At 37.8% G+C, this 23,548-nt stretch overlaps 1 pseudogene; it reads right to left on the bottom strand.

Moving 5' to 3' along the window:
• LOC149300664 (epidermal growth factor receptor-like) overlaps window positions 1-23,548 on the bottom strand; it is a 33,852-nt pseudogene that overhangs the window by 5,136 nt on the left and 5,168 nt on the right.

The raw sequence follows: 23,548 nt of genomic DNA, 5'->3' as shown, positions 1-23,548 counted from the left end.
TTAGGTGGTCAACGGATCTTTTCATTTTATGAAAGCAGTTGTTGAATGATTTACAAACATTTTCACTTTTGCTATAGGACTTAAAAATATTAGGACTTAAAAATATTATAGAGATATTGTATGTTCTTAGCCATATTGTATTCCAGCCTTTAATATGAATTTGTTTTGTGCATTTGAAGTAGACATCAAACTACTTATGGGAAAAGTATTTAACCATCCCCTATTATCCATGTTGGGCAATAAAAAAACAACAAATTGTTTATCTTCAATGGGTTTAGTTTGTAACTGGCTTAAAAAGAGGATTACATGTAAAAAGACAGTAGTGGTTCAAAATAAATATGTATAATATGTACTGTGACAGCTGTGAAAAATCATAACAGATTTGAACGGTCTGTTGTGAGTTTTCCAAGTTTCTTGAGAAAAGTTGCAACCCATAAAGCCGCACATGTCCTGTTATGCCTGCTCTGTGACAAATTATTATTACAGTATAGCAGGCCGGGGTTTGGTAAGTGACATATATATGTAATAGCCCTGGGGTCTATTTACTAAAGGAGTTGGCAGGGGAGTTTCAGGAGGGTTGTGGTTTTAATTCTCTCAATTCACTATGCATTATGAAGGGCCAAACCCAACGGGTTTCGTCGGCTAGAATGGCTGAGCTGGCCCTGCATAATATGTAATTTACTGGGTGTGCAGAATCTGGAGACATCTCTCTAATTTAACTATACATTATACAGGGACAGTCAAGCTCTTCCTATTGCAGAAGCTGACTAATGTTGGGCCTTCATAATGTATAGGGGCCGAAACACACCTCTCCTGTCATGTCTGTTAGTGAATAAACCTCTCTGTGTCTATAAAGAAGATGTAACAGCCTTACAGACACTGAACAGGCATAGAACACTGATATAAAAGTGTGTGAGACATCTACCGTGATACGATGGGCAATGGACACTACCACTAGACATTCATAAAATGTACACCTAACAGAAAAAAGGGGAGTTTCACACAAGCCCTTATATAAAATATATTTTATTATACAAAAATTTTTTAATTCATAAAAAACATTTCATTATATAGACAACAGAGGTTATTATAGGAAAATAATCAGAGCATATGGAGGCAATATGGCTATATATATATAAAGTGTCTTGAGTGCATGTAAACCATCATAAGAATTATAAAGTGCTGAATCATTCAAGTATAATTGTATCTTACTCTATATAGAGTGCACCTATCCATTCTATAATCATAAAGAATTTGCATGGTTCAAAATCCTCACTATGGAGTTAATAAATATATAAAGCACTTGTTGACATTTATAATAAATATTCAAGCAATTCCAATAAATCAAAATAATAACTAAGAGCAATATGCTCCTTACCCATATTGACATCCACTTCCCCAACGCCGTTTCGGTTCTCCTTTTTCAAGGGGTCGCTGCTATTTCCTTGTCTTGCACTAATATTTATACCCCTCCCCTCAGAAGTTTTGCGCCGAAACCTTAATTGGCGCCGGTGCTGCGCCTCTGCTCCACGATTCACTGCCCCGTATCGGACGCCCGAGTCCGCGCGCCACGGGCGGGGCGCCCAACCGAGAGCAGGACCTCAGGACGGCCATCGCTGCACCGGCGCACCAGGTTTCCATTCGGAACTTCTTAAGGTTGTACAACAGTTATATTATGCCAGCATAAACCTTAAGTACATCTCCAAGAAATGAGCCCAATAAATATGTACATATAAATATAAATTTAAAGTGCATTAAGTTTCTATTAATGAATAAATATAATATATAAATAAATATGATCAACAATTAAAGTGATGATGTGCAAAAAATACATATATCTCCTCTTGCATGTAATGCATATTGACAGATAAATAATGTGCATAATACTCTATATACATATAAATAAATTCATTAATCATAAGTGTGAAATAGACTTTAACACATTTAAAATAGAAAAATTCATTAGGTGAAATAAAAATTATTTCATCTATATATGATCAATAAAGTGACTGTGCAAAAAACATACTAATGACAAATTGAATATATTAAATAAAAAATACAAATGGTGTATGTGCATATTTAATATTGTTGACTCATGACTGGCTATTCTTGATGATGATTTTCATGGCTATTCTTTTTCCACATCTGGATCTTCAAAAACTTGTTACTGGGGGTAACATGCCATAGCATATATACTCCTCGTATTCCCATAAAATGTAGCATCATAACTGTTCACATCTTAGTAGTTTAAAAGTCTGAATGCTTACCTTGGCAATCTGCACACACCAGTTGAGAAGATGTCTTGAGCCAATGTTGTCCTTGTGTTCACGAACATAGTCCAGTAAGCAGCCATAAGGCATGAGTTGTGTGATCAGCTGGACAGTAGAAGTCAAACATATTCCCAATAAACGGCAAACATGGGGATTGTCAACACTGGCCATGACATACGCTTCCTAAAATACAAAATATGTCAAGAATAAAATACACAGACATCTTGTGCTTCACTTTTATAGTCTTGCGATTCACATATTGTAAATAATTTCCCTCAAATTGTTTTTTTTTTCATACAAGCCAGACAGCACCTCAAGCACTTTTGCCAAATCTCATTAAGAATGAGGTTGTACATAGATCCAGTTGCTTCCAGTCCTTTAAATAAAACTTAGAGATTAATTTAGAGGTTTATTTTTCAGTTATTTAACTGAAAGTGTTTAGTTACTATTAGCATGTGTTTATACCAGCTGTTTCATATTTTCCTCTTATTTAGAAACACATTATCAAACATATAATATTGATGTAAATAGCTTATTAATTTAAATTGACAAATTCCAAGCCCAGGATTTCATTGATTCATAAAATTTAACAGCAGACAACAACATTCAGGCCAACTAGTGTGTCTGTTTGTTCCTGCTGTAAATACTCAGACCTTAATTAATCCTCGTTTTTTGTCTTAAAATCAGGCTGTATGCCTATTCCATGCATGTTTAAATTCCCCTTTTCTATAAATATCTACCGTTTCTGCAGGGCTGTTGTATTTACCTACCACCCTTGTGGCAAAGTAAAACCTCCTTTATTTACACCTAAGCATCTGACCTTCAAGTTTTAGATTATGACCCCTATTAAAGCAAATAAACAAGGCAGCAAATCACAATGAGGTGGTTATTATGGGGGACTTTAACTATCCCGACATAAACTGGGAAACCGAGACCTGTGAATCTCATAAAGGAAACCGGTTTCTGACTATAAGTAAGGATAATTATCTGTCCCAAATGGTACAGGACCCGACCAGAGGGGGCGCCCTACTGGACTTAATATTAACCAACAGACCTGACAGAGTAACTAATGTGCAGGTCAGGGGGCATCTAGGAAATAGTGATCACAATATGATACATTATAACTTGTCCTTCAATAAGGGAACTCTTAGAGGAGCCACAAGAACCATGAACTTTAGGAAGGCAAAGTTTGATCAACTAAGAGAAGCCCTTAACACTGTAAATTGGGAAAATGTCCTCAAAAACAAGAGTACAGACACTCAATGGGAGATTTTTAAGGATATCTTAAATTCTCACTGTGAAAGGTACATACCGTATGGGAATAAAAGAGTCAGGAACAAGAGAAAACCAATGTGGATAAATAAAAATGTAAAGGGGGTAATAAATGGCAAAAAAAAGGCATTTAAGCTACTAAAACAGGAAGGCAGTGAGGAAGCACTAAAAAGCTATCGGGAAAAAAATAAAATATGTAAAAATCAGATAAAAGCAGCAAAAGTGGAGACAGAAAGACTCATTGCCAAAGAGAGTAAGACAAACCCCAAAATGTTCTTTAACTATATAAATAGTAAAAAGGTTAAAAATGAAAGCGTTGGCCCCTTAAAAAGTAATGAGGGAGAAGTTATAGACGGGGATCAGGAAAAAGCTAATCTATTAAATATATTCTTCTCTGCTGTATTCACAGAGGAAAATGAAATGCCAGGTAATATACAGCAGGATGAGATAACTGCCCCAGTACATGTCGCCTGTCTAACCCAGGAAGAAGTGCAGTGCCGCCTAAAAAAAATCAAAATAGACAAATCACCAGGTCCAGATGGCATTCACCCCCGCGTTCTAAGGGAGTTAAGTAATGTAATAGACAGACCCCTATTTCTAATATTCAAGGACTCTATAGTGACAGGGTCTGTTCCCCAGGACTGGCGCATAGCAAATGTTGTGCCAATATTCAAAAAGGGGACAAAAAGTGACCCGGGGAATTATAGGCCTGTTAGTTTAACTTCTGTTGTGTGTAAACTGTTTGAGGGTTTCCTAAGAGATGCTATTTTGGAGTATCTCAATGAAAATAAGTGTATGACTCCATATCAGCATGGGTTTACAAGGGATCGGGCCTGTCAAACTAACCTGATCAGCTTTTATGAGGAGGTGAGCTCAAGACTGGATCGGGGTGAATCGCTGGATGTCGTATATCTTGATTTTTCCAAAGCATTTGATACGGTGCCACATAAAAGGCTGGTACATAAAATGAGAATGCTTGGGCTGGGGGAGAATGTGTGTATGTGGGTAAGTAACTGGCTCAGTGATAGGAAACAGAGGGTGGTTATTAATGGTACATACATGAGTGGGTTACTGTTGCTAGTGGGGTACCACAGGGGTCAGTTTTGGGTCCTATTCTTTTTAATATATTTATTAATGACCTTGTAGAGGGACTGTATAGTAAAGTATCAATCTTTGCAGACGATACTAAGCTCTGTAACGTGGTTAACACAATAGAGGACAGTGCACGATTACAAATGGATCTGCATAGGTTGGAGGCTTGGGCTGGGATGTGGCAGATGAGGTTCAACACAGATAAATGTAAGGTTATGCACATGGGGAAGAAAAATCCAGGCTGGGAATATGTATTAAATGGGAAAACACTGGGGACGACTGACATGGAAAAGGACTTAGGAGTTTTAGTTAACAGTAAATTTACCTGTAGCGACCAGTGTCAGGCAGCTGCTGCTAAGGCAAATAAAATCATGGGGTGCATCAAAAGGGGCATAGATGCCCACGACAAGGAAATAATTCTACCACTGTACAAGTCACTAGTCAGACCACACATGGAATACTGTGTACAGTACTGGGCACCAGTGTACAAGAAAGATATAGTGGAGCTGGAGAGGGTTCAAAGACGGGCAACCAGAGTCATAAGGGGAATGGGAGGACTACAGTACCCAGAAAGATTATCAGAATTAGGGTTATTTAGTTTGGAAAAAAGACGGCTTAGGGGGGATTTAATAACTATGTATAAATATATAAGGGGACAGTACAGAGATCACTCCCAGGACCTATTTATACCCAGGACTGTATCTATAACAAGGGGACATCCTCTACGGTTGGAGGAAAGAAGGTTTCTACACCAGCACAGACGGGGGTTCTTTACAGTAAGAGTGGTGAGATTATGGAACTCTCTGCCAGAGGAAGTGGTTGTGGTAAACTCAATAAAAGAGTTCAAAAGGAGCCTGGACGTGTTTCTTGAAAGCAATAATATTACAAGTTATGGATATTAGATTAATAGGGACAGAACGTTGATCCAGGGATTTATTCTGATTGCCATATTTGGAGTCGCGAAGGAATTTTCCCCCTGGTATGGGGCAATTGGCATCTGCTTCATAAGGGTTTTTTTGCCTTCCTCTGGATCAACACAGTAGGGACACAATATGTATATAGGTTGAACTTGATGGACTTTGGTCTTTTTTCAACCTTATGAACTATGTTACTATGAAAGAGACGGGAGGAAAAATCATGCAGATTCTGAGAAAAAGAAGGTAAGGTACCTTTCCTTGTGTTATTGCTTATCATACCTGGGATCTTCTGGACTCCGGCTACCCAGAGCCTTCCCTAGCGGGACGCAGCCAGGACTGCGGTCCCGTGACATCAGTGGGAGGTCACGTGATGTCAGTGGGAGGTCCCAGTGACGTCAGGGGCGTTCCCGATGATGTTGTAGGGGCATTCCTGCTGGAAAGGGGCAGGGGCGGGGCGTGTCAAGGATTCGGGTCTTGACCCGGAGAACCAGTGCTCATCCGGCAATCTCCGGGTCAAACCCAGAGAGTTCCCAGGTATGTTGCTTATATTGCTTAAGTAAAATTAAGTAAAATTTAAAAGATGAGCAATCTCGCTGAATTAACTATTATTACACAGGGTTGGAAACATATCTTTTCTCCTCTACTGCTTTTTTTTTTTACAGATTTTCCAAAACAAGAACAAAAGCAGTTTTTGTTTTGAATGGTTTATCTTGGAGAGATACATTGTGATGTAATTAAAGTATGCATGGTAGTTTGTGTAACAATCTATTAAAAACAACCTTCCCTAAAACAGCCTATGGGAATTGTGGTTTTTCAAAGAACTTGCATGGTGGGAATGGACAGATATGTTATTTGCCAACCCAAACATCTCCAGAAAATTGGATTCAAATAAAGATGTGTTTTTAAAGTATATTTTCAATAACATCCTACCATAACACTATATTTTTTGACTGATCAGTTTTTGAAATTGATCATTTTTTCCAAGTTTTCTTATCGAAAAAAACCTACTAATTCAATGATGATATTAATGACTGATCTAAATGTGTTCGGTATAAGTACACTACATGGCAATTCTCATGGAAAATCACCTCCGTGACTCAAATACTCACATCAAGAATTTCCCTGTTGGCTTTGGACGATGTGGCTTCTCTCAACTCTTTGATGGCAACAGGAATCTTTACTCCCTTCCCGTCTGGTATCCACAGGCCCTTAACACATAAAAATACCAATTTAATTAGTCATACACACAACAAGCGCTTGCTGTCCTTTCCAAAAACCCTATGTGCCTTTGTACTCACATAGCGCTCTCAGTCCTGTCAATACCATATCAATGTCTCTTAATTATGGCCCTTTTGTTATCTGTTGTTAGTGAATTAATTACCGTAATAGCCATATCGAATGTTAGAATTTATGATTGGCATATAAACTTTGATGGCCTTGCTCGACTCAATCCATTAATATGAATACTTATTAGGAATACTTAATGCTACTTAATATGCCCCTTCTTACATACACTCTTAGGAATTGTAAGAAGTGGAATCAGTTTTCATTGGTCCAAAACGTGACAGCTATTTATAAATGCAGTATAATAAACATATTAAATGACAGTGGTCACATGATGCAATTTAATTTGTGACGGATATCAAATCTCATTGGGCCTATGTAATATTATATGTTTTTGTGGCACACTGAAATGTCATGTTTTCTTTTTTTCACTTATACCGCTACCTGTACGAGACTTGTTTTGAATCCATATAGATCACTTAACATATACCCATTTGTTATTTTATGCATTTATTTTATTTGTTGTGTTTTATAGTGCCACCATATTCTGCAGCTTTGTACAAAGGGTAAACAGGACATAAGAAGTAGTGCATAATGTAACAATTTGACTGCTCAAACAAGCTTACAATCTAGAAGGAATTCAGGTATATTAAGAGGCAAACGTGCCACTCTTAGGGATGGAATGGCAACACTAGTTAAAAAAAAATAAAAAAAAAATATTGCTGTTCCTATTGTCTGAAGCAGGAGAAGGACTAGCAAAGGTGAGCTAATGGTAGAAATTAGAACAGAATATAAAATGAGGAGATGCTTGGTAGGAATGTATTTTGAGATGATTGAGGAAATGTAAGTAGGGCGACTGCTATGAAGAGCTTTGAAAGTAAGTCAAGATTTTGAAATGAATGTTTATCTGTAGTTCTACCACTTTTTCTATTTCTTATTATTTGCAATTATGCAGATATCATTTGTTTGAAAATGTGATATATAAGAAAAGCAAATGATGCATATTTGTGTTAATATTTAAACATACAATTACATAAAATCCCAAAGCTTTCATTCGTATTTAGTTAATGTGGCATGGGAAGTCTGCATACGGACAGATATATGAGGGCTCCTGCAAACACTATTAAATTGCAAACATTCTAAAAATTAACCATTCTGTGATTTTTTTCAGATTAATTATCAAGAGGGCATACAGATAACTGAAACAACTTGGTACATAACAGCCATCCTAGAATTCCTTTAGTTTTTCTAAAGTAGGTTTCTCCTGCAATGAAAATATGGTCCCACAACACAGTGATTATGGAGTTCCCTCTTCATGATACTGGAAGGCATCTTATTGGGCTTCATTGGGCCAGAACTAGCAGTTGCACAGCTTTAGAGACCACTAATAAAGTGACCAAAGGCAGAGCGTTCCCATTGAAAATGTCACCACAATGAAAAGTGAATGTGTACTGTGCATGTCTCTTTGTTTTATTACGATACAGAACAAATGTCGCAGCCGTGCTCCCTCTAGTGGTGTTGTTTTGCATTAACAATTAAAGGTGTTGAGAAGACATCAGACATATGGGTGATTGTTATATTTTTTCACAAAATTTTATTATAATGTATATACCGTATGTGCATTTTGACTTCTAGTAGTGCACTTGGACCCACTAAATAGTCTGAGCTCCAACAAAAGAGGACCATCATGGAATGAAAGGAATAGTTGGATTTGGGTCTCAAAGTGGGCCTGCCTTTTGAAAAAAAAAAGATATGTACATATGTACATGTGTGTCACATAGCAGGTAGTGCAGGACTCTGTCCATTTGGGGACCGAGCCCACCATTCAGTGCCTCCCCCAAAAAAGAATGTAGAAGTATGTGCAGTTTGTTAAAATTTCTACTCGCGTTCAGTTTCATGAAGAGTGATACCCTGTGCTGAAAGAACATGCCATCAAAACGCTACCCTTGACCTTGAATAAAATAAAATTAAGAAGTATGGTCCGCATGCTTTTAAAACACTCATGTACAAAGTATATTCCCCAAAAACAAAGCACATTATTATTCTTCTAAATGTCTTTTGCATCTACATACAGTAAATAGCTAATAATAGATCATAACTAACAAAAAAGGATTGGTAAACTTGTTCCCCCAGTCACATCTCTAACCACACTTCTAACTGTGGTATTACTAATTTGGCCAATGATATTCAAAAATGTTTGAAAGTTTGGTTAGGTAACCCTTACATGGCAGTGTTTCTATGAACAGGGGCAGCATATGTTATTTGACCCACCTGAAAAAAACCTTACCTGATAGACTGTGCCAAATGCTCCTGAGCCAAGAATCTTTATTTTCCTAAATTCTGTCTCCTTTAGAATCCGAAGAAGGGCTTGGTTAGGAGCTTCTCCGCTTGGCGTGACAGGCTCAACCAGCTAGGAATATACAACAGCATGAAGAAGTATTTATTATGATGGAAAGTACAAGGTTATAGTTCTACAAAGGTAAGAAACTCAACTTGTTACCAGTTTTATAGTACTTTGGTGTGGAATATTTTCATGAACTGATGACAATAGGAAAGGTAAATAATGTACACATTGTGTATTTAGAAAGCTACAGATGCCATGACCTCTGATTTTACCTCTCTCTCCTGAAGTAACCTGCGCAGAGTGCGTTTTCTATGGATACGATTTCTGCGAATAAAGAAGTAGGTAACAAGTGCAAGCACAAGGGCTCCAAGGATTCCTCCGACTATACCAGCAGCAATGGATGCAACTTTTGACCTACAAACCAAAATAAAAAGGATTGTTACGAATAATATGACAGTTTTTTCAAAAGCTCACTACCTTTCTTAAACTCAGTTTCAAAGATATCAAAAACTTCAGCCTTTCTAATGCTCGAGGCAAGAACATTACATTACAGAGCCAAGTAAACTGGAACACATCTCACCATCAGGAGCTACTTGTTGGTAGAGAACGTTTATGTAAACTACCAGTGAACACAACAGTGGATTCCAAGTACGTCTGAGCCCAAGATGAACCTTTATGCTTTAATGTTGCTCTTGTGAGCTCCGGCAAGCCTACAATCTATTGAGTGCTTCAACGGGAATTGAGACGGTAGATGGATTGTTTGGGTGAGGATGAGTTGCTTGTAGCAAAACTCTGTGTTGACTTTGCAGGAGGTTATGGTGGATGACTTCTTTATTATGGTTGTTGAGGGTCTTAGGAAGGTAGGCTGTATGCTTTGTTATACTTGGTTTAATGTTCATCTTTTTAAGTTTTATTTCTTTAGCACATTTAAACATTTTTATATTTTAATAGTGTAAAGGGGGTGTTAAACCATACTGTGTTGCAGTCGGGTTAGTAAAAGTTATATTCAAGTGTTGACATTATAGGATATGGGAATAGCAGAACATAACAATGTTAAAAGATAAGTGTTTGAAATACGTAATCAGAGATTTAATCATAAGACCATATAAAACTTACAAAGGAAGTGGACAACCTGCAGTTCCTGCTCCTTCACATCTGTTGAAGGAAAAATAAAGAATCATTTAAGTTTTTGTTTTGGTCATAGAGTAAAAAGTTGTTTCCCTAATAACAATCATTCTTTATAAATCATTAAGACTAGCCAGTAGGTGGCACTCTTGTCGCAGTTTTAAAAAAAAATCTATTTATTGTGAAAGTCAATAAAAATGCCACACTTAACCCAGAGGGTCAGTTTCTGGCTTATGTAACAGATGTCGATTAGTCAATCCTCAAATAATTCATCATGACCAACCAATCCTGATTACCAGTGCCATCACAGCTCAGTAAAACCCAAGCCTGTCAGCCAAGTAGTTTTCATTTCAGAGTTTAATTTTTTTAACAGTAATACCAGATGATCTTTATTTGGAGCATCATTCTAGTTTAGGTTCCCTGCTAGCCTACTAGCAATAAGGTCTTATAAGGTCGACCTGGCATGATCCTGCTATAAATCAACAGTCAACATGGGGTATGTATAGTTATAGCTCTTCTGATCTCTTCTTCAAAATACATCCAGGTACCAGAGGTTATATGTGTAAACAAGCTTACTAACTTAGTTAGAACAATTCCTTTATGTTTAGTGAACCTTAACTTACATATGAAGCCTGTGTTTCATGCACTAAAACACACAAATATTAAGTTATCAGCATGTACTTTAAGGATACTTAGCAAATCTGTAAAACACCTGACAAAATGGACAGGATAATGATGAAGGTATCACTCTTTGGCATACTGAAAGACAGGCTCAATGTACACTTACCCCATTTTGCATTCAGGGTGACAATGCTGGCAAACTCCATTGTGATCTGGATACTTCCAGATCAATGTATCATTTTCACCCAGAATTCCAGATGGACATGACTGGACACAGTATGGACCATCTTTGTAGTGGGAACATTTTGTACAGTCCTCTTGACCCTGTAGACAGACAATTTTAAGATTTGTCAGGTAACAGTTCTGTGTTAGGAATTAATGTGTGCTCCTTAAACACTAAGAACAAAAGGAAGACGTCCACTCATCCAGAATAGAGACATTTAGATGAGTAGGAATAAGGAGGTGCCTGGTATTTTTGTGACAATGTTGTTCAGTGGCTGGAGAGTTTCTCACTTCACTATTAATTATGAAGGGCCAACATTAAGTTTCTCCAAAAGAGACTGGCCCTGTATAAAGCAAAATCCAGTTGGCGACGAGAGGAAATATTGCCGATTTAACTATGCATTATACAGAGCTAGCCAAGCTCTTTCTGCAGCAGCGGCCCACACATGTTGGTCCTTCATAATAAAAAGTCAAGTCACAACACTACAACAAACCCTTCTGTGAATTATTCCTGATGAAAATAAAACATAAGATGAAGAGAATAATGTCTGACCAGTCTTCCATTTTTTGAGAGTACTGTTGCTTGTTTATAAAATATGTGGAAAATAATCAAGGAATTACACTGCCTCCTACTTAACTACGAGTAGCAGCACACTTCCCTGACTAAACTAGTCTCCAGTGTTGATAAGTATTAGACTTGTGCATTCGTCTTCGGGGGAACATGGAAACGAACACGAAGAGTGCGTTTTCGTGTTCATTCCGAAGACACGCCGAAGAGAAGACGGCGGCGGTAAAAAGTAGGCGAAGACGAAGACACACACCACGAAGATCTTCGTGATTGTCTTCGTCTTCGTCTACCATCCCCCCCTTCTAACTTACCTTGTCTTCGCGGCTTCGCGGCATCGCGGCAGTTCCCGGAAGTGGAAATCCGCAGATTTCCGCAGTTAATAAATGATAGAACAGGGAGACTAGCGGGATCTGCCGGACAATTACGGCACCAGGAGTTTAACAGTCTGTACGAGCGACCCTATTGGGTTGATGGCAGACGAGCCCCCTGCTGACGACCAATAGAGTTGCTCATACGGACATTTAAACTCCTGGCGCCAGAGCGGCTTTAACCCCGTATTAACCCCTTAACCGGGGAAAACGAAGAAAACCCGAACACGAAGAATTTCCGCGAATATTCGCCCGAAGAGAAGACAGGACCAGGCGAATATTCGCGGAATACAAAGTTGTTTTTTTTGCCGAAGACGAGCATGAAGACGAACACGAAGAGCCCCCTGGTGCCCAAGTCTAGTAAGTATACAATAAGGCATTAGCCAGCAACATAAAATACCGTATGCTAATGTCAAAGTGGACATGTCTAAAACGATGCTGCTGTCGATTCAACAACACACGTTCTTTATGCCTCTTTGTGATTCCCTTCCCACTGTTACATTGGCTCATTCGTTTTATATACCTCTACTATACATATAGCTTGGATCACATCACACAATTGGAAGCTGCTCCAGGAGGAGTTCCACCTACAGAACGCTGGTTTCAATATTGCTGGATTTCATCAGGACAAGATAGGAACATCTTTGACCTATTCAAGTAAATCTAAGAATGGCTTCTGGCCACCAAGGCAGTGTACATCGGCTGTACTATACTAGCACCTGAGTAGTCTTTGATAATGTTACAATTTATTAACACTGACATTAGGATTTTGGCTGGAAGGACACCCGCTGGTATATGAAATTGTGTACTGCTTGCAGTGAGTCATATAACAGTAACATTCATCCAACACTTCCTCACGTCCAATTCTACGTTCTATACAAATTGCACATATTTTGAAATCATAAAAATCCCCATCTTCAAAAAGACACATTTGTGTATTTCATAACAGTAAACTATTTAACTAACATATATTTTGGCCACTGAGTAATCTAGAAGAATTTACAGTATTTCCTTGTATTTCTGTAAGTACCAAAAATAATGACGTGACAGTAAAATGTAATTATTACGTTAAGGGTAACGAATCTCTGGTTCATCAGAAACAGAGCTCTTAGCACAGAACGAGTTAATTCCATTGACCATGGTCTGATGGGCTGTGGTGTAGATAATGCGTGGGACATCTGTTGTTTAAACTACATCCAGATGTTTTTCCTCATTGTTTAGTTCAAGTGCTGTCCTTCTGTGTTGTATCTGTTACAAAATGTAATCTTTTCCAGTCACAAGGTCAATTTAATACTTCCCAGTTCTGGTATCATGGCTATATCAATTTACGGGAGATAGAAGAAAAGCCATGAAAGACATTTTATCAAATGTGGCAAAGAATGCTACTTGTGTGCCACCATGCTTCTTTCCACAGTGTGGATCTATTTTAAGTATATTATGTGATTTAAAAAAAAAATATCATCAAATTCTATGTAACGTTACAAAATGTCAAATACTGAATTCTCCCAATAAATGATTTTGAGGTTTTGGAAATCCAGGGTCAGCGCTCGAGTTTCTAGTACCCTAAATGAACTGTCTCTGGCCCCCCGTTTTGCTTGTTAACATAGGAGATAACCTTATGTAGCATCATGTACCAGCAGACACATAGTTTGCCATTATGGTACAGCCATAAGTCACGTGTCAGGATGCATTAAATGTGTCCTGTCTCTCTATGGTACTCGCTCCAGAAACAGAAATGACATTTGATATCTGGCTTAATATATTACAAAGGATTAGTAATACTAAATGACAATATTCAGTGCTAGGTGTTTCCGATGCAAGTTCCATGCTCACCAACGAAAATCTGCCGCAAAAGCAGCAGTTCAGCATATTCACTTCTGATTGTACTTGTACTGAACTTCAATGATGCTGGGATTCTGTTGAAACCTTTGGGAGATGGAGATAGCCTCCGCCACTGACATATTTATGTACAAATGATCAATGCTGGAATCCAGATCAGAAGGATGTTTTTAGGAATCCATATTGTAAACATGGTCCACCCATAATCTTGAAGAATTTGAATCCAGCTTGCAATCATGATGAAGGATTACAGATGACTCCTGGCTTTGTTACCTTTGCTGTTTACTGGTATTCATGCTATCCATATTATGTTATATTATACATAAATTGAATTCTAAGTGAGGTTATTATAAAGGAAATACTTTGAGGTGGAATTCCTTCACAAGTGTAGTTTTAGATGGATGCATTACCCAAACTCCTTGGCCTGAGTCATGAAGTGATGGTCAAGGGGTCGAAACCAGAATTTACCTGCAAACTCTCTTTCCAATCGCCATTTTAGGGGAATACATTTCAAAGTGTTCCAAAGAAACAACCATACGTGCCACAAGGGGCATAAGTAACATGAACACTGACTGGATTGGTTCTAAGTAATTACTGCTCTGTTGGTTGTCACATTCACTTACAAATCTAAGAAAATACTTATTTCCTAAAATACTGATTAGGTTGCAAATACAAATTAAGCAAAGCGGACTTGTAAACGTCTGTAAGATTTGTTTGTAGCCAAGAACGGAATCAGATGGGAGAAAGCTCCCTCTCTAAACCACCAGGTAAAAAGCCACCCAAGGTGCACACAGGGAGATAAAAGGATAATCATGGTAAAAGTTTTCTTATTTTTTCCTTTTTATTTTGGCAAATTTTCCTTGAGAGAAAACATGATGGGAAAGGTTCGTGCACAAATGTGTTTTTAGTTAGTGAAAGTTTTATGTTTATCTGAGAAAGATCATGTTTTATAGATTTTTATAGCTGTGTTATAGATAATATCAGTTCATAAAGTAAAAAGTTTTCCTTGTATCTGCTTATCACCTTCATTTTCTACTTTCCCAGGACTCTCTTGGGAAACAGTAAGTCTTTACTCTCATTCTCTTTAAGCAAAAATAAAATAACAAAAAAAATAAATGAAAGAAAGAAAGAAAGAATAAAACAAACAAATCAGGCACATTTTCCTAAGCATACTTTACATTTTTGGTTGAGGCCTAGTGTCTTTATAAATAAATGAATGGAAGCCGCAATCCACCATAGCATATTCTCTTTATCACATCTGTAAATTCAATTGTGTACCAATATAAATGTACAAAAATAAATGAAAAATCAAAAACAGTTATTTGTTTTGTTAATCTTTTTCTTCTTGTAATCCCACAATACAAGATTTGGCTTTTTAACAGAATCACTGCATCCCCCCTTCTTTTTTCTTCTTTTTTTGCCAGTTCAAGCAATTTCTAAATAACCTATGTTGTGTATAGAAGTGAAGTCATCCAACTCCAAAAGTTTAGAGAATACAGGGAACAGCTTGCAAAGAAGGAGGAAATGATTATCATGTCTCAAGGGGCATGGAGGGGGCTAGACTTTACAAGTGAGAAATATTCTTCAACATCTCATCCACACATTTGTGTGTTCATGCAGAGCAATAATTCAGTTTAAATTGTGTTCTTCCATTCATTCATTCATTGCTATATAATTTGTTTTGTTTTATGATACTGAGGGTTTTGGATGTAAGCTTTAGATAAAACTAGCAATTTTCTCTAGCGGATTATTTATGGAGTTAAGGAAGGCGTGATATATGTGAAAAAAGTTCACACTTATTTATGTTGTCCTGGGGATTCCTGACACTTTTTTTTCTGTGATCATTTGTGGGCCAGTTTTAATATACATCCTGGTTGTTGTGTGTTAAAATCGTGTTAGAGTATTTATTTTTATTGTGTTGCAGGAGAGTCTGGCTGGGTCCATGAAAGGTTGGCCAAGAAGAGACTAGGTCGGGGCTCTGCTAGAGTTCCCCTTATGCCAAGTACTGAATAGCTCACTCAACTCCAGTCCTCTTCAACACCCTCATTCACTAATCTGCAAGTTGTTTGCAAGGTAATGCAAGAGCCTGTGACTTTAAATTTGGACCTTTCATGTCTTCACCTGTATCTCGCATAATTACAACTCCATCATTACATTTATGTCTATGTTTATCTGTTTGTCTATTTATGTAATCTACATTTTGGAGTCACTAATGTCATCAAAAACAAGGACATTTCTGAGCAAAGGGGTTCTCCAATGATCAATTAGCTTTTTAAACTTAAACCTGGATTTGCCAAGACAACGTGCCATTGGAACATAGTAATGATGGTTGCTGATAAAGGGCCTCTGTACGCCTATGAAGATATTCCATTAAAAATCAACTGTTTGGAGCTACAATAGTCATTTACTACATGAACAATGTCTACACTGTATTTCTGAGTTATTTTAATGGCCAAAATGTGCTTTTCTTACAAAAACAAGGACATTTCTAAGTGACCCCAAACTTTTGAACAGTAGTGTATATCATTTAAAAAAAGGAATGAAAAGGGGAACCCTGGAATCTGTATTAACAAATAAGGGGTGATGAGTGAACCCCCCACCCACCTTAAGCAAAAGATTCCAATTGTGATAAGGGTTAAAATAAATTAAATGCCCTTTGTTAAACGTATTTTCAGAGGGGTGTCGGATTTTGCAAGATTTTATACAACTCTCATGCCCTTGCACACAACAAAAAAAAACAATTTACTGAATCGACTAACCACTTGAACGCTTAATGAATAGACCCAACTATATCCAACCAAAATTGTAAACACAAAATTGCAAATTAAAACCATAAACAGACATTATTACAAAATATTGTATATGGGTGGGCAGACTTCTAAAGCAAAAAGCTGTTCCTGGCACTCCAGGGGTGGAAAACATCTTTCAGGTCATATGTTAAAGGGGGGATTAATGTACACTGCTGATTTCAACTCTCCCCGGCTCTCTCTAAATTATTACACTCATACTCATTTATGTAATCAAGTATGAATACTTACGGGTCCGCTGCAGGTGACAGTGGTGTTCTGAGGCATGCACTCAGAGTGGCACTTAAAACAGACGCCATCACTCACATACTCTCGAGGCTCCCTATACAAAAGACATTAGATATCTGTTACATTTCTTTCTTTTTTTAATTAATGGCATAAAAATATTTACAAATTATTAAAATGATATTATAACTATAAATCTGACTGTAACAACACAAGTGATAAATAATAAATGCCAGAAGTGGTAAAAGTGGTGCTTTAATAACCAGCCAACTTTGTATTGGACTTTATGTTTATACACAACCCCGTTATCCTCTTTGTCCATAGTTTAGCTGTAGAGAGATGTTATTGGCATAAAACAAATTTTTCCCATTACGGGTTTTTGTATCTGCTGAATTTATACTAATAAAGTTATTTTGAATATGTATTATATGTACCTTAATAATTCTATGTACTGACCCAGCATTAGCGGACAGAAATGCATATGAGGCTCATGTGTGTTAACAGACGGACATCTAATGTAACTTCTGATTCCATTTCAATGGATTTTAATAATAACAGCATTTTCCTCCCATAAAACATTACAAGAAACAAATTTTGCTATGCTCCATTTTCCCATCAAAGAATACACTTGATTCTGATTGGCTGACATCAGCACTAGATAATACTACTGTTTATTGATTATGTACTTTTGTTTTTATCTGTATGGATATTATCAGGTCACAATAACGGTTAAATTGATACGGTTTCCCGTCACTTTATGCTTATAACTAAACGCCCAATGAGGAGCGGAACGTGTTATGCTTCCTACACCGATTGAATATGGATTGACTTTTCCAAAATAAATATTAATTGGAATACAAGTAAAGAGTGCCTTTCTTCTTTTTCTTTTGTCGAATAGGTTTAATGGATATCCTGTGGATTTCAGAGACATTTTGAGATGCACAGAAAAACGTCACTGGAAATATTGAGAACCACTAGGACATGTTTGTTTCTTCTCAAGTTACATACTGCTGTTCGCTTTCTTTTAATTAGTAATAGAAACCTAGGAGCTAAAACTGGAAATACTGTTTTTTGAGTATGACGTTTTGGTCACCTGGAAGAGATTTACTGAATGAAGGAGCAAAAAGCAAATCCAAGACCATATGCTGGGTATTATGGCTTTTAGCAGCACTAATTAACGGAAAAATCTAAAATTAGGATTTAGTCATACTGGTCCTATATTTTTGAGCTCAATAACAAAAACTATAGCAGGGTTCTGAAACCTTTCTTCTCTAGTATACTAAAGCATTGGAACCTTCTTTCCCCCAAATAAAGCTTTGGTGACATTACAGATTCTGTTCTAGCTATCATTGTAAAAACAGACCATGCTCAGAAATAAATGTTTTATATAATTGTCTAACCATTAAAATGGAATTTGGTGGAAAAAAGTGAGTAACACACCGAACAGCTTCCTCCCATGAGGTCATCAAGCACTGAATAGCTCACTTACCTCTACTGAGTACAACAGCTTATTAGTATTTACCCAACCAGAAACTCTTGGGTCTATTGACTATGAAGTTGAGTCGTTAGTCGTGTTAAGGGTTAACTCAACTGATCAGTCTCAACTCAAGTCTTCGTCGGTTGCTAACACCCACAAAACAACTTGCAGATTCACTTATCTGCAAGTTATTTGCAAGGGAATGCAAGAGCCTGCGACTTTACATTTTGAACTTTCATGTCTTCACCTGTATGTCGCATAATTTCAACTCCACCATTACATTAACCCCTTAATGACAAAGCCCATACATGTACGGGCTCAAAATGCATTGTTTTCAATGAGTTTAGAGACCGCCCATTGTCCTTAAGGGGTTAAAAAAAACATATGTATTGGAGTCACTGTTTTCATGGAAAACAAGGACATTTTCTTAGCAAAAGGTCTTTTTTGCAAATACCCTTGAAAGGAACAGCCAGATCCAAAAAGAAAAAATATGGCATTTTGTTTGTAAAGTATTCAAGTGTTCTACAATTAAACAGGTATACATACAGGTATGGATCGGATTGGTTCTTACCAGTTTTTACTGTACTATAGTTTTTTTGAAAGCATTTAAAAATATAGAACTTCAATGTGTATTTGCATTTGTTATTTAATAAAGAATTAAATATCAAATGATACAATAGCTACCTTGCGAAAGTATTGCAGGAGTCAACACATTCACGTCCACGAGTAAAATTGCGACAGGAAAAACATTGGAAAGGCCCTGGCCCCCAACATCCATCATCAGAGCATAAAGGGTCACAAACATCTCCATTGGCCGCTTAAAATAAATGAAACATACATTGTCAATACATAAACATGTTCCAATTACTATTAGAACTAAAGTGCAAATAGCATACTCATACTCTTCTTTTTCTCTTCATCATCATCACTAATCTTTACCCAGCTGCTCTCTTAATGTGTTTTCCATTCTGATCTTCAATCCCTGACCTTTTCTACCCCCTCCAAGGGTACTTTAAAACCACAAAGAGACATTAGTAAAAATATCAGGCTTTCTGCTGCATCATGCAACAAATCTATGCTATGTGTCATCATATCTGTATTTCATACATTAAGCCTGACATATTTACGCAGCAAGAAAGAAAAAAAATCATAATACAGTGACTACAGGCATAAAATCCACACATTCAAATTATTGCTAAATTAAAATCCATACACACACACTACATATATAATGCATATGGCGACATACCACAATTCTCTGGGAGTTCATTGTTTTCAACAATGGAGTTTTGGTTTGTTCTGAAGATATTTTTCCAGTTGATCGTGTCAACATAGCAAAGGTTTTTGTTTGTCTTAATTATAACATCTCCATCGCTCACTTCTTTGAGGGACCGTAATCCCAATGAGGTTATGGACAGACGGGCGATACCCAAAGAAAAAGTATAGCTAGAAAAGAAATGAATTCAAATTTATTTAATACAATGTTATTTACAATTGACTTTCTATGGATCACTTTATTCGTGACACTTTGCATATTATGAAAAAGAGGGGGGAAAAATCATGGAAATGTTACTTTGTAGTAGTTACTTTGTATGTAATGAAAATGTACAGAAAAACTTACTGTCGTATATTTCTGCCATGGATCACTTCAAGGTTTTCAAATTGACTCAAATCAGTGTAATTTTCTGGCCACCACTGAATGACTAAACATCCTAGAGAAGCATAAAACACAAATAAATAAAAAAACATAATTGCAGTGGCATACTTAGGGGGGTGTTAAGTGCCACTCATCAGGAGGTGCAACACAGGGATGGGCTGCCGTCGGGCTGGTCCAAAATTGTTCACAGAGGGCTGATCTGACAGGAACATAGCAAGGTCACGTAACACTCACAACTTGAGGGAACACTACAGTAGTTAAGGAGGTGAGTGAGGATAGGAAGGAGAGGGTGAGGGTAAAGGAGGGAGTATGCATGTATATATATACACAGGGCCGGCCCAAGGCAAAATGCCGCCTGGGGCGAATTTTAAAATGCCGCCCCCCCCCCCATCTACCCTTCCTCTCCCTCCGTCCCTGCCCCCCCCCCCGTACTTACCTTTCAGCAGTCCTGCGGCGAGTCTCCCTGTTCGGTCTAGGTGCCGGCTTGTAATGCTGAGCTCCGGAAATCTTCCGGCACTCAGCATTACAAGCCGGCACCGAGACCGAACAGGAAGACTCGCCGCAGAGGAGGAAGAGAGGGGCGCCGAGCGGGTACTGACAGCTTGGTAAGGGAAAACCACTCGGCGCCCCTTTCTCTCTCTTTCGGTTTAAAAAAAAAAAAAGGGCCCCTTCAAAAGTGCTGCCTGGAGCGGTTGCCCCACTCGGCTCCATTGTCGGGCTGGCCCTGTATATACATTAGTGTCAGGGTTCAGCCCCGCCCTGCAAACTGCCAGGCGTGGCTGCCCCTTTAAGTGGTCTGCCTGGATTTGAACTCCTCTCCACAGTTTGCTGTGTCTGTATTTTATGTACCTTTGCCCTCTTTCCCTCATACATCTGAGAATCTTAGCTCCTCACTCCATCCCCTGTGTTCCTTGCCTTGTTCCCTGTACTTTGTGACATCCTGTACAATGTATGCATGTCTGACTATGTATATAATTAATGTGCTGTGTATTTCTGTTCAGCTGTGTTTGGTTATGCTATTACCCAGGGTCGGCCCAAGGCAAAATGCCGCCTGGGGCGAATTTTAAAATGCTGCCCCCCCTTATCTACCCTTCCTCCCCCCCTGCTGCCCCCCCCCCCTTGTACTTACCTTTCAGCAGTCCTGCGGCGAGTCTCTCTGTTTGGTCTCGGTGCTGGCTTGTAATGCTGAGCGCCGGAAATCTTCCGGCACTCAGCATTACAAGCCGGCACCGAGACCGAACAGGGAGACTCGCCGCAGAGGAGAGAGAGAGGGGCGCCGAGCGGGTACTGACAGCTTGGTAAGCGAAAACCACTCGGCGCCCCTTTCTCTCTCTTTTGCTTTAAAAAAAAAAAAAGGGCTTGGGGTGGCGAAGTGCCGCCCCTTCAAGAGTGCCGCCTGGTGCGGTTGCCCCACTCGGCTCCATTGTCGGGCCGGCCCTGCTATTACCCTGCCTCCCTCACCTGAAGCCTAGACCACTCACACCAGATCTAATGAACAAATGATGAATAGGTTGCATGGACTAACACTCCCAAACTTTCTTATATCTTATGATATTCGCCCCTACTTAGATTATTAGAGAAAATAATAACTAGTTAATCAAGTCCGCCCATTCACCTGGCTTCCTAAAGCAAAATTATTTGTACGTATGCCCAAACACCACATGAAAAAGATGACTTTCCTATATATATATATATATATAAACAACTTTTTCCAGAAAATAGTAGTTAACCATCAGTCTTTTAGCCTCCACTCACCAATTTCAAATATATTATATTGCCCCAGTAATAACTCCTTAAAACTAACATTCCAAATGTAATTTAACACCCTAATATATTTGTTGTAAAACAACAACATCGACTTACCTGTTATTTCACGCACAGACCTAAAGTAATTCAGTTTTTCAGGATCCAGTTTTGGAGTATTAGTGAATCGGTCACTGTAATTTAAGAAAATTAAATACTATTTAAAAAAGCACGGTATGCAATCATTACAATAAAATCATTACAAATCTGAGAACTTGTATGAAAAAAACCAGCTTTATATATAAATATATTTACGCACACTATACAACCAAAAGTATGTAGACACTGCTTAATTATTGAATATAAGTGTTTCAGCCACAACCATTGCTAATAAGTGTATGAACGGGTTGTACTAGAGCTCAGTGACTCTAAAGGGGCCCGTCATGGGATGCCACCATTGCCACAAATCGGATCGTGAAATCTCTGCCTTCCTAGATTTACCCTGGTCCACAGTAATAACCGCTTACATAGCACGCGGAAATCACCTTCACATCAGTACCTGGCCTTACAAATGCTCTTTTGGCTGAATGGGCACAAAGTCCTACTTCAGTTGTCTTGACTACGTCTACATGCCTAAATGCATTGAATTGCTGCCATTTGATTGGCTGATTAGCTATATGTGTAAGCAAGCAATTGAACTGGTGTACCTAATAAAGTGGCAAGTGAGTGTATACACACACACACAAGTTGAATCTTTCTAAAAACCGTCAAGGTATACTTCAACGTATCACTTACTCAGACTTTGCTGAAGCCAGGATGACTACGTCTCCTTGCACCTTGGTGCAGTTTTGGAAGGATTCAATATTTCCACCATTTATCGTAACAGCAGTTTTCAAGTCTCCGGTACCGATTCCACTGCAAACTTTTTCTTGAAAAAATAAACAAATGATTACAATAAATTGCCATGTGACAAAAGTGAAAACAGACCACCTTAGTAACATATAAACGAATTTGCGGTCATGATAGGACTAAAGCAAGGATAAAATGGACTGTGATGGACCTGAGATGTACAGCTCCTGAGATAATTTAACTCTTCAATTTTTGAAATTAATATTTTTTATGTTATTTATAAATGTATTTTTTAATTATATATATATATATATATATATATATATATACATAATATACATTTAGGTATAAGCCATTAATATAAATATTATTTGAAATACATGCAACATTTGGTAAATTAAAAGGCTCTGGAAGGGGTTTTAATTTTGATTGGATTTTGTTTCTTTGTAGATGCTGTGGCTTATAAATTACCACTGGGATAAAAAAATACATTAATACAAATCATACTGATGCCATTTAATAAAGAAAATGCACAAATTCATTTTTACCTGAAGTACATGGTCCATCACATGTTTTGCAAATACGCATATCATTTTCTTCTATTTCATAAGAATTCGCTGGACAAGTCCGAACACACGACCCATGAACAGTCACAACATAGTTACCTATAATATAAAAATAAATTGCATGTTCCAAAAATCTTAATCAAAAAGTTAATTTAAATATAAGTCAATTGTTCTGAAAACTAGAAATATAAGGCACCCTTTCTAAAAGGTTCCCTATGTTTTTTTATTCTGAGTACCCTAAATGCCTGATGAATTTGGCCCTTCTTAGAAGCAGATGCATACTCTATTCAAAATAATGCAAA

This window comes from Sceloporus occidentalis, unplaced genomic scaffold, assembly GCF_023333645.1.
Source record: "Sceloporus occidentalis isolate IW3139 unplaced genomic scaffold, rSceOcc1.0.p SCAF_23, whole genome shotgun sequence".
NCBI classification, from domain to species: domain Eukaryota; kingdom Metazoa; phylum Chordata; class Lepidosauria; order Squamata; family Phrynosomatidae; genus Sceloporus; species Sceloporus occidentalis.
Note: the sequence above shows the minus strand (reverse complement) of the source record. Positions and strands in the feature narration are given on the sequence as shown.